Source organism: Ammospiza nelsoni, chromosome W, assembly GCF_027579445.1.
Source record: "Ammospiza nelsoni isolate bAmmNel1 chromosome W, bAmmNel1.pri, whole genome shotgun sequence".
Lineage (NCBI taxonomy): Eukaryota > Metazoa > Chordata > Aves > Passeriformes > Passerellidae > Ammospiza > Ammospiza nelsoni.
The window spans coordinates 3,663,322-3,676,179 of NC_080668.1; positions in this window are offsets into that span (position 1 = coordinate 3,663,322).

A 12,858-nucleotide genomic window follows, 5' to 3' on the forward strand; every position below is an offset into this window, starting at 1 on the left:
GGGGGTGGGGGTTAAGGTTTTGAAATTTAAATATCTAGCATTTATTCAATCCTTTTCTGTGTTTTGCGGGCACCCTTTTTTGTTAATAAACAGTTTAGGGTTTTTTTAATTTTCACCCACTGGTATGCATTTCTCTCATTCACAAACGGGATTATTAAAGCCCTTCCCTTTAGAGGAAATGCTCATTCCAGGGCATTTTCTTCTAAAATTTGTCTCTAAACTCAGACAGGGAGGTAGTCATGAGAATCAAACCTTGTCACGCACTAACTGGTAAAAATATGTAGAGTGTGAGAATGTTTATTTTTCATAAGATTATTTGACTAGGGACCTTGTGAAATTGGAATGATAAGAAAAGAGAAAGACAAACACAGAGACATAAAATATCATCAATTACCATAAAAGACAATAACCAGCAACAAATCTCTCCTGTCACACTAATTGATGGGCTATCAAGCAACTACAGGTGCTACTTCCAGGAAGATCGGTCTGGACCTCATGTCCCTGGGTAAGCTGGCCTGGGCTCCAGCAGCCAGACAGGAGAAAGTTTTGGACCTGGAGCTCCCAGAGAAAGCAGTCAGTCTTAACATTCCTTTGTTACCAGATGATAAATTGTCTGCACCTGGTGAGCAAACACAATGCTTGTTCTCCAAAAACCACTGGCCTATGGAACTGCTCAATGCCCATTGTGTAAGAAGGAGAATAGGAAGTGATGCCTTAAGGAGCTGGAACAGAGGCTAGATGGAGTCGAGGAATAAAGTGGATATTTATTGAAGTGCCTTCAAAGGCCACACCCTGGCAGTACTGGAGCCACAGTCGTGACTCTGCCCAGATGGCTCCAAGATGGAAGCTAAAGAGGGCTTGGTCACAAGATCTCACATTTTTATAAGTTTTAGTCCATTTGCATATAGGAGTTATCTGTCCAATTAATGGCTTCAAATTATGAAGTTTCATCCTCCTTGCTTGCTTGCCCACCCTCCTCTTTTCACATTGTTTATCCTTTGGGCCTGAAGTTTAAAGAGATTGTCCGTGAGTCCCCAGCTAGAATAGGATTGTTTTGTCTTCACCACCCTGTGAAAAGATCCTAGTAACACTTAATATAAAGCTAAAAGCTGCACACCAAAGCAGAACAGAAGAACTTAAAACCTAAGTATCAGTATTCCCCTTTTAGAGGCTCCACAAGGCCTCTACCTTGTCAAGTCTCTATTCTAAATATCTACTGGCAGTGACAGATAATTATCTAACAATAATAACTATCTAACACTAGATAAATATCTGACAGTAAATGCATACTTAATGGTTAATATAAACCTAATAACAATAAATATCTAACAAGAATAATGTCATGCACAGTCAAGTGTCATGTAAAGAAGAATAGTAATTAGACACAGAAGAGGAACCACTTTAGATATGTTATCATTTGCATCAGTCTTCGTTGTTACAATTGTTTCAGGAGCAGAAGGTTTCTTAATTCTGGAGTAGTGAATCCAGGGTCCTTTGCCAGCAACTTTGACTGCAGTGGAGGTAGTCAGCAGGACTTGAAATGGTCCTTTCCACTTGGCTTGTAAAGGATCACTGTCCCAACACTTCAAATAGACTCAGTCCCAGGATTGGAAAGGATGTGCGGGTGTGGCCAGTCGTATAGGTCTAGATAACACGATGTAAGTCTGGAGCTTCTGCAAAGTAGAACTTAAAGCCATTAAATATCTTTGCAAATCAAGTTTCCATTTCATGTGAACTTCACCTGGAATATGTGGAATCTGATATGGTCTACCATACAGTATTTCATAGGGGCTGATATTATCCCTTTGCCTTGGTTGAATGTGAACTCTTAGTAAAGCTATAGGCAAGGCTTGAACCCATGTCATGGATGTTTCCTGACAAATTTTGCTAATTTGTGTTTTAAGGGTCCCATTCATACATTCAACTTTGCCACTCACTTGGGGTCTATACGATGTATGCAGATCCCAAGTAATTCCCAAGATTCGGCTGATTTCTTTAACTACTGTTGCAACAAAGTGTGGTCCCCTATCTGATGACATCCTCAAGGTAACCCTGAACCTCGGAATTATATGGTTGAGCAAAACTTTTACCACTTCCTTGGCTGTGTTAGTGCGACAGGGGTAAGCTTCTGGCCATCCACTGAAGGTGTCAACTATTACCAGTATGTACCGGTATCCCTTTTTGCCTGGTAACTCCGCAAAATCTATCTGCCAGTAATCTCCAGGAAGAACCCCTGCTTTTGTTACTCCTAACACAACTCTTTTCCTCGTGTCAGGGTTGTTCTTACAACAGATTTCACATTTGCTCACTACTGATTGGGTGATGTCAGTCATTCCCTTCCCTATTACTACCTTTTTTAGGTGTTTTAGAAGATTTTCAACCCCAAAATGTGTGTTTTCATGTTCCCTCTGGGCTAGCTCCTGAAGGATCAAGGGTGAGACTACAACCTGATTTTCTGGTGTGACAGCCCATCCACTTTCTGTGATCTCAGCCTTAAGGAACTTAATTAGTTTGAGGTCTGCTGGGTCATATTTTGGGGTGAACTCTGACAAATCAACCTCTTTTTGTGGAATTACTGCAAGAATATTGGAATTAAATCCCAATATTGCCGGATGGAACGTGCCTGGGCTCGTCTGGCCTTGCTGCTGGACCAAAGGTGGCAGCTGTGGTGGTTTCACCTTTGGCTGGCTGGATGTTGCAGCTGGATGCTTGGGACAAGTCCAGGCAAGCAGGAGCTTAGGTTTACCTCTGTCGGAAAGGCTTTAGGCAAAGTGAAGGAAAAGGAGCCGGGTTCTGCGGGAGGGTTTTGATCCAGAGCTTTATTCCTAGCACACAGGCCTCTGAATGCAGCAACAACTCCAACAGAACCAAGAACCGCGTGGTTGCCGTGTCTTTTAAGCCTGGGGAGAGGGGGAGGGAAGGGGTAGGTATCCCACCAACCAGGTAGGGGGAGGGGAAGTCTCAGGGGACAAATGGCACCTGGATAGCCCAATGTCCCCAGGGCTGAGAGGCATCTTTTGAACTTCGCCAATCATACGATGCCCTTGCTGGCATGCAGAGTTTGATGGACAGCTCTCAACAGGAGGCAAGGGGAGGGAGAGGGTTATTGGCACACCTGGGTAAAGAACCGGGCTACTGAGACAGGCTAATATATCACAGTGCAACACAAGAATACCTTTTTCTGCAATCCCTGTCTTGGTTTGAAAAGACAGGTGTGTGCTAAGGAAGGCAGGAGCCTCCCCTAAAATGGAAAATGTAAACCCCCTCCTTCTGAATTGCTATAAATTTGAAATTAAGGGGAGCTCTCAGGCAAAGATATGGGAGCAGGAATAACAGTTCTTTATTAGGGAAGAAAATTAAAATAAAATAAGCAATGCAGTAAAACAAAGCAACACTGTCAGCGTCAGAATATGACCTGACACCCTGTTGGTCAGGGTGTTGGTAGAAGTCCAATTGGAATGGTGGCTGCAGTCTTCCTGGATTGGCAGATGTGGTTCCGTTGAAGCAGTGATCCTGTAGAAGAGTGTAGTCTTCCTCTGAAGATCCAGTGGAAAAGGCAGCTGCTCCTCTGGGAATCTAGTGGGAAAGGCTGTGCTGGTGTCCCAAAAATCTCAGATTCCAGTTAGGAATGCTTGGCTCCTCTCTCTGGGCAGACCATCTCACCATGTGATGCTTTAGATTTGTCAGTCATGCAGTGACATTCAATGGCCAATTACCAGCAGATGCCTTCCCAGAGGGAGGATTGGTTTGTGGAAGAGATAAAGAGAACTGCCCAATTAAAAGACAATAACTGCCACCCCTCTAACAGATGTCAAATAGAATACACATTGCCTTTCAATCTAGGACAATACCTTTTGCTGCTTCATCAGCAAAGCAATTTCCCAGTTCTAGAGTGATTTTCCCATTTTTGGTGACCTTTACAATGCATGATAGCTACTTCTGTAGGTTTCTTAATGCTCTCTAAGAGGGTGAGGATTTGTTCCGCATGTTTGATTTGATTACCTTGAGGTTCAGAATTCTTCTCTCCTTCCAGATGGCTCCATGGGTGTGGACAACACTAAATGCATATTTAGAGTCAGTCCATATATTTACGTTCTTTCCTCCACTCAGGTCTGGGGCTCTCGTCAGTGCAATCAGTTTAGCTTTCTGTGATGATACATCTGCTGGCAGGGCCTTTGCCTGGATCACCTTGTCCTGTGCGGTCACTGCATAGCCTGTCATCCTTTTGCCATTTTTCATGAAACTACTCCCATCTGTAAAAAGTTCCCAATCTGGATTCTCCAGGGGCACATCTTTAAGGTCTAGTTGGCTGGAATAGGCTTCTTTGATAGTCTGTAAACAGTCATGATCAGACTCACCATCAATTAAGGTGGAGCACGGAAATATGGCGGGGTTAACAACAGAAGTGATCTTCAAGGTGACATCATCCCGCTCCAATGACAGTGCTTAATATTTAAGCATCCGGTTACCAGATTACCAATGTCCCGCCTTTTGTTCAAGTATAGCTGTTACTGCATGGGGTACATATACTACAATGTGCCACCCAAGGGTGAGTTTTCGGGCTTCCTGGATCAAGATGACAGTGGCTGCCACAGCCTTCAGTCACCCTGGCCAGCCTTGGGCAACATTGTCTAGCTGTTTAGAAAAGTAGGCCACAGCCCTCCGTTGGCTCCCAAGGCACTGAGCTAGTACCCCCAAAGCCACATTCAGTCTCTCATGTGTGAAAAGTTCAAAAGGTTTAGTTAAGTCTGGCAGTCCCAGTGCTGGAGCTGACATCAGAGAGTGTTTCAGCTGTTTAAAGGCTGCCCTGGTGTTTTCAGTCCATATGATAATTCCTCTCTCAGCTGCTTTTAATGCTCTATATAAATGTTTTACCAGCAGTCAATAATTTGCTATCCACAAGCGACATCACCGTACCATTCCCAGGAAAGCTTGCATCTCTCTTACAGTATGAGGCTCTGGCAGTCAACAGATGGCTTCTTTCCGTTCTTTGCTGAGCTGCCTGTATCCATGGGAGATCTCAAGCCCCAAGTAAACTACTGCTTCTTTAGCAATCTGTGCTTTGTCTCTAGAAACTCTGTACGTACCCAGTCCCAAGAAGTTTAATAAACTTACGGTAAGTCTTACACAGTCATCTCTGGTTCTGGCTGCAATCAGGATGTCATCCACATACTGAAGAACAGCTCCTGGTTCCTGTCTTCTCCAGTCCTCGAATTCCTTTGTTAGCTGGTTTCCAAATATTGTGGGGCTGTTCCTGAAACCTTGGGGTAAAACTCTCCAAGTAAGTTGACTTTTTCTTCCTGTTGGGATTTTCCCACCCAAAAGCAAAAAGCTCTTGGCTGTCTTTGTGCACCGGAATGCAGAAAAAGGCATCCTTCAGGTCTTCAACAGTAAACCACTCTAATTTGTCGGTCAGTGTGGTCAAAAGTTTGTAGGGATTGGCTACCACTGGGTGTATGTCTTCTGTAATTTTGTTAATTGCTCTCAAATCATGCACTAATCTATAATTCTTACCATGTGCCTTTTTAACAGCTAATATGGGGGTGTTGAACTTGGACTCACATTGTACTAATAAACCATGTTGTAAGAATTTTTCAATTACAGATACCAGTCCCTCATGGCTCTCTAATTTCAAAGGGTATTGTTTTTGCCTTACCAGTGTAGCTCCTGGTGTGAGTGTAATACTCACTGATTCTGCTCATTTGGATCTTCCTGGGATATCACTGGTCCACACTATTGGATTGACTGCATTTTCAACTTCAATGGGGATTTCACTGCATTTTTCCTAAATAAGAAGTGCGGCAACTTGGACAAATTTAGATTCAGGAATTACCACTCATAAACCCTTCCCCTTTTTGAATTTAATTTCTGCTTCAAATTTTTCTAGTAAATCCCTCTCCAGCAATAGTTATGGGGAGTTAAGCATATAGAGGAATTGATGGGTTACCCAGTGCTTCCCCAGTTTGAATTTTAAAGGTTGGAAGAAAGGCCGTGTTTCGCTTACCCTGGTCGCCCCAATAACATGGACAATATCATGACTCAGTTTTCCTTCTAAGGTATTTAACACAGAATATGCTGCTCCAGTGTCTACCAAAAATTCGATGTCATTTTTCCCCAGCTTAGCTATAACTGAGGGCTCTGCTGGGGGCATAGCCCTCAGTCCCCATCACTCAGAGCCTGAGTTGCTTGAGGTTTGTACTACTGGGAGTTGGGGGACTGATGATTTTTCTTTCAACACTGGACAGTCCTTTTTCCAGTGCCCCCCTTTCTTGCAGTATGCACACTGGTCCTTCTCCATAGGGGAAGCTTTCTTGGATGACTTTTCCTGAGTTGCCTTCTTACAAGGTTGGAATTTAATTCTTTCAGTTGGACCCCTATCTCGAAACACCTTCCAGGAAACCTCTAGCAGTTTACCCATATCTAGAACTCCTTCTATCTTTTGCAGCTTTCTTCTTATATCATTTGAAGCCTGATCCATAAACAAAAAAAAACAGATGTGCTTTACCATCAGCTGATTCAGGATCTAGATCTGTATATTTGATGTCAGTTTTTCTTAACCTGTTTAAAAAATCAGTGGGTGATTCATCATCATTTTGCTTCACTTCATAAAGCATTGACCAATTTACAGCTTTAGGGACATCATGTTTCAACTCATATACCACGAGGCTTTGATATTGTTTTAACCTTGCCATATGTTCTGGTATATTTGGATCCCACCCAGGATTTTCAAGGGGGAATATTTGAGTGACAGTGCCTTGAAGCAGTCCATTGGCTATGTTCCCCTCCTGTGACATTGTGATGGCTTTATTGACCATTCGTCTTTTAGTGGGATCAAGTAATGTGTCTAACATAGAGTTCACATCAGCCCAGTCAGGATTTTGTGAGTAAATAGCCCGTTCTACTAATTATGCCACTTAATCTGGGTCTTCTTTATATTTCCCCACAGTAGTTTTCCACTGCTCTAACTCTATAAGAGAGTATGGAATCTTCACATATATTGATCCCTGATTGCCAACTGCTTGTCATAATGGGGCTTGCAAAATTGATTCTCTTTCTTTTTCCCTTTTTGATCTAGTATGGTGGGCAATTGGGCTATGTTCTCTGATGGCTTATTTCATCATTTTTCTCCTCCTTCACCTGTTTAGGGCAGCAGTGATCTCATCCATTTCATCATCCTTTTCTTCCTCCTCAGAGGTGTTTGAGCAATAGCTGTCTGACTCTGTTGTAGCCAGTAGTCTAGCTTGGCTAGTCTCACTCCTAGAAAGCATCATACAGGACCTACTCCGACGTTGCTCCCGGGCTTTGATGATGTCACTTCCTGAGGCAGCTCCCTGGCCTTTGGGGTTGTTATGGTAATGTTTTGCGGAGACAAGAATAAGTACTTCACAACTTTGTGAAAGTTGTAAAGCCGGTATATTTTATTACAGCGCTGGACGCATGCGGAGATTGCTCTACTCAAAAAGGCATGCGTACCTCTGAGAACTTCAGGTCTCTTTTTATCTCTCTCTCAAATACATATGCATACAGTTTCACAATAGGTTCATACATATTCATTTTTATGGATTTTGCGTGACATTTGCCTCTAGTTCCTTTTTATCAGAAAGAATTCTTAGGTCAGGTTGACTTGCTCTTATAACAGTTTCTGTCTCTCTTTATCATCTTCTGTCTCTCCCCCCTTATCTCTGTCCTTCACGGAAGTAACTTCACTGAGCTTAGGGTTTGCAGTCAGGCTAAATAACTATGGTTTCTAACCACAGACTCAACTCAAAAATGTACATTTCATTTAAATCAAAATGGATTTCTATACTGGGAAATTTCCACTTTGCCTCATTAACTCACAGGCCTGAGAACAGGGGAAGCAGCACTCCCCCTATGGGAGGTTCCCATTATGCCCTGTTTGTAAAAGGCCCTGCCCCCCAGCCCCTCATCTTGGGGCAGTGAAGGAGTTGGTGGTGGGGGCGGCATCCATTGCTGCCAAAGCCTGCCTTTCTCTTCCTTCACTTACCAGGGCACTGCCTGAGCCGCGTCTCCCCCCACCCCCTTTTGTGGCAGTGACGGAGGCGGTCAGCGAGAGAGGTGCTGCCCCCCAGCCCAAGCCCTCACCCGCCGCAAGCATGGCCGGGACCGACCTCGCCCTCATGGTGGGTGAAATTAGGTCTATCTCTGCCTCTTCTGCGTTTTTATATTTGCTACTGAAAGTTGGCTCTTTCTTTTTACCTTTTAAGACCAATATATGTTCTTTCTTCTTATCTAGGTTTTGCTGACATGCTAACACCATAAAAAGCTGGGCATACTCCAGCTCTTCAAAATATATGTCCCTGCTGAAACAGAGTGGAAATTTAACAGAGTAGAAATCCATTTTGGATTTAGGTGAAATGTGTCGCTTCGAATTATTAAGTCTGCAGCTTGCTAGCATAAGTGAATTTGTTTTTGTCTGTTAGCTTTGCTCCACTTACAAAAACTGCCTCAGCTGAGGAAAAAGGAAAGCAATTTCCAAGCTGAAGAGATAAGAAGGGCCCCTGAACTTTGAAATGAAGGCAAGAGACAGACAGGATGACCAGAGATTTTTCTCTGTACAAGGACTAGTTGCAAGTTGTAACACAAAACCAGTAAAATGAATATGCATGTACCTATTGTGAAACTCTCTGCATATGTACTAGTAAAGGGGGATAAAAAAAGTTCGGGAATTCTCAGGGGTGCGCATGTCCTTTAGGGGGAATGATCCCCGCATGCGTCCAGCGCTGTAATAAGCATACTAGCTTTACAACTTTTACAAGTTGTTGAGTTACTTTTTTTTCCACAAATCATTTTGGTGAGCCAGCTAGGAGACTGTCTCTGTCCTCGCAGGGACAGAGAGGGGGCAGACCTCCTAGGCCCGCCCCAAGATTTTCCCTGGAGGAGCTCCGCCCTGTCTCAACTTGCCTCCTGCGGAGACAGACAACGATCTGCTGGTGTGCAGATAAAGGGTATGTATATCAAAGGGTCCCGGGGGAGAGAGAGATAGGGCTGCTGGTAAGTCACTCAGAGACGTCTGGGTGCACAGCCTCGTCCCTGTGATTGCAGGCAGCCATCGGCCAAGAGCATGGTCGGCGGCAGAGGTCCCCGGTTGATAGAGTGACTGGGGAGACGGGTTTGAAATAAACAAGGGCCAGGAGACTTCTTCTCTTTTTTAATGCCTTTATTAAAAGTGATCAGCTCAGGATTGGGCGGCTCAACGGGTCTGCAGCGTCCCGTCGTCTCCCAGGGCGACTCAGAGGAGGATATTCACAGCTCTGTCCACAAGGGGCAGAGCTGGGGGAATCCAGTCCTCGTGGGAGCCTTTAGGGCGTGATGTCCCCGTCAGATCGTGCCCCTCCCACTCAGTCTTCCTGGTCTCACCGCCGGGGTCGACTCCCATGGTCAGGGCGAGAGGGTCCGAAGGTCTCTGCGGGCTTAGCACTCGGCTCCTCACGTCCAGACATCATTCCAGTCTCTCAACTCTTAGGTGGCTCGTTGTTTTTGGGGTTTCTCCATGAATTTGGAGTCGGGGGTCCCACAAAGCATTCTGGTCTTGGGAGTCACTTTGCATAACGCCTCCCCTCCAGGTCTCTTCTCCTCACAGTTCGGGGAGGTCCCCACCCGTTACTGTCTCAGGAGAAGGGCCATTAACTCGCCCCAGCCAGGGCTTTTACTAATACAAAAACAACCATTAACGACAACGACCCATAATTACCATAACACAGGCAGCAGCCCAGCAGTAGTGGTAACTTTTTCTCACAAAAAAAAATATTAACCAAATTTTTGTTCATAACAGGTTTATTGTTCATTAGAGCGGCCACTAGTGACTCTGGGAGTGAGTTGAGTGAACCTGAACTTTGTTTGCTTGCGGTGTCCAGACACTGTGGTTAATATCAATGTTTTTGGAATCGTGTTAGTCTGCGGTGTATAAAAGAGAGCAAGCGAGTGAGTGTACCCACAGGACGGGGCAGGGAGGGAGTTCTACCCACGTCTGAAGCAGCTGAGTGAGGCCCGGGGGCCAGCTGGGGCGGGCTGTGGGGGCAGGGAGCTCCCCACGAAGAAGTGGAACAAGTGGAGAAAAGTGGTTAAGGACATTTATTGTGTTTAACGGCGATGATTTGTGTAGACCGTGCACATTTTAACCCTGGCTAGATGAACTCAGGGGGTTCCTCTGCCCCAGTGGTTGGGACTTGATCCCTGGGAGTTTGTGAATCCAGTAAATTACTGGATCCAATTGTCACAGACATCTTTTCATTAACATCCTTTCTTTAGGATTTTTCTCCCTTCTGAGAAGCTGTGGTCTCAGCAAAAAAATGTAAACAATGGCTATCTGCTGCTGTGGAATGCAACAGGTGGATCCATGATTGGTCTCCTGTGGATGTTTGGATTTACTGACCACTCACGGCAGAGCTGTTCTTGTTTTCTGCCTGGACACAGACCTTTGTTATTGATTCCTTTTCTATTCTTAGCTTAGCTAGCTTCTGAGAACTTTCTCTCTATTCTTTTTAGTATAGTCATAATGTAATATATATCATAAAATAATAAATCAAGACTTCTGAACATGAGGTCAACATTCTCATCTCTCTCTTCATCCTGCAACCCTTGCAAGCCCTGTGACATCCAATTAATAATTTTACTGTGTGCTGTTATTTTGATTGTGTCCAGCGTGTGTGAAGACCAGAGGAAGCTGGTGTGGGTAGATGCTGAAGTGTTGTATGCTGTGTTGTGTTGAGAAAAGTGGGCACTTTAAGAGATACCCCCTTTCCCAGTGAGTTTGTGTGGTTCTCCCCCTGCATTGTGGTAATTTGATTCTCGGGATTGTAGGGTTGTGTTTGTGGAGATTTTAGGATTTTGTTTGCAACAAGTGTAGCATTTTAGGCAGAAAAACTACATTATGGTGATTTATGTTTGACTGTGTGTTGTGGGTTGACAGCCTTTATCCCAATGTCGTGTGTTGTGTCTGGCAGCTGTGCCTTTTCTCTCTCCCCCCCCCGGCCGTCTTGCTGTGGCGGGGCGGGGAAGAGAGGAGGGAGTGTGTGACCAGGCACTTTGGCTTTTGGCTTTTGGCTGCTTGGCTTGGCTAGCCGCTTGCTTGCTTGCTTTCTGCTTTTTGCGCTGTTTTTTTCCTTTTCTTTTGTTCCCTCTTTCTTACCCTCCCCTGAAGATACTGGACCGGCTCCGGACCTGACCTGAGATGTCCAGGACACCCGGAGCTTGCGAGAGAAGCTCAGCGCCCTTCACAACACAGTCTGTTTTCTTTTCTTTTCTTGTGTTGGGGAGTGTTATTTGTTACTTGTAAATAAATAGGTTTTGTTTTCCACTTTGCTCCTCCGAGAAATTCCTTCCCGAACCCGGTGTTGGGGGAGGGGTGGTTGGAGGTTTGTTTTGTTTTGGGGGGCTCCCTTTTGGAGATTTCCCCTAATTTTGTCCTAAACCAGGACAGTATATTTTTTGGTGCATTGGCCGGGAAACGGAGGCCAAAAACAGTGGAAAAAAACCCTATAACAATAATATTTTGGTTTTGGTTGTTTTGTGGGCATATTATTTATTCATAATGTCATTTGGAGTGGAAGCTTGCCGGTATTTCTGGTCCCTAGGGGTTTTTGAAGTTTTAATACTTTTGTGGTCCCTAGGGTTTTTTCCTTACCCAAAAATAGCTCTGATGTTGGCCCTAATAAGTAGCTTTTGTAAGCGGGGGGCACTAACCAGAAGAGTCATTGTGCTGGTCTTATGTGTGATGATGTGTCGGATAAAAATGCTGGACTTTATTTCAGGAATGTATGGATTGTTGTTATGGCTGTGTACTCAGTTTGTTTGGGGAGAAGAAGGGGAAGGGGCTTTTCAGCCTTTGCCCTCCTTCTTCTCCTCCAAATTGTTGACATCTCTATTAGAAAATACTGAATTTCCCCTGAGTTTGAAAGAAACCATCTTTCTGGCATTTAATTTATTAAGCCTTTTCTATAATGTCTGGAGTGTATATAAAATGAAAGCTGAGATTTCTACAGGGGTTAGAGAGACTCCTGATTCAGGAGTAAAACAAAGCAGGAAAAATCTTGACTGGAGTGGGAAATGGGAGGATATGGGCCAGACTTTAAAGGAATTTTCTGATTCTATAGACTGGGACTTTCCATCTGATCAAATTCAGAATCCAGTCGAGGCAGAAAGTATTTGAGGGAGAAGTGCCATGGTAATACTAAGGAAGAAAGGATTACTGCAGTGAGCTGGGCCTTGGCGTTTGTTTACTGTACTCTGCTAGATACTGTGGAGCAGCAGATAGCAGAAAGGGAACAGGGAGATAAGTTAGTTACTATCCCAGTGACCCAGGCTGCAGCTAACATCCCAGGCTCCAGGCTAGCAGCTGTATGGAGCCCCACTTGACGGGTTGCAGAGGCTACTGAAGGAGAGGGTGAATCCAGTCAATTTGCTGAAATCAAAGCTATTCAACTGGCCCTAGATATTGCAGAGAGAGAGAAGTGGCCAAGGCTCTATTTGTATACCGATTCTTGGATGGCAGCCAACGCTCTATGGGGATGGCTGAAGAGATGGAAAGAGGCCAACTGGCAGCGCAGAGGAAAACCAATTTGGGCTGTGGAAGAGTGGAGAGATATCGCTACTCGGTTAGAGAAGTTACCTGTGAAGGTTCGCCATGTAGATGCCCATGTCCCCAGAAGTAGAGCTAATGAAGAGCAGCAAAACAACCAGCAAGTACATCAGGCTGCAAAGATAGAGGAGTTGAAGATAGATCTCGACTGGGAGCATAAGGGAGAGTTATTCTTAGCACAATGGGCCCATGATGCCTCAGGCCACCAGGGTAGAGATGCCACCTATAAGTGGGCACGAGACCAAGGGGTGGATCTAACC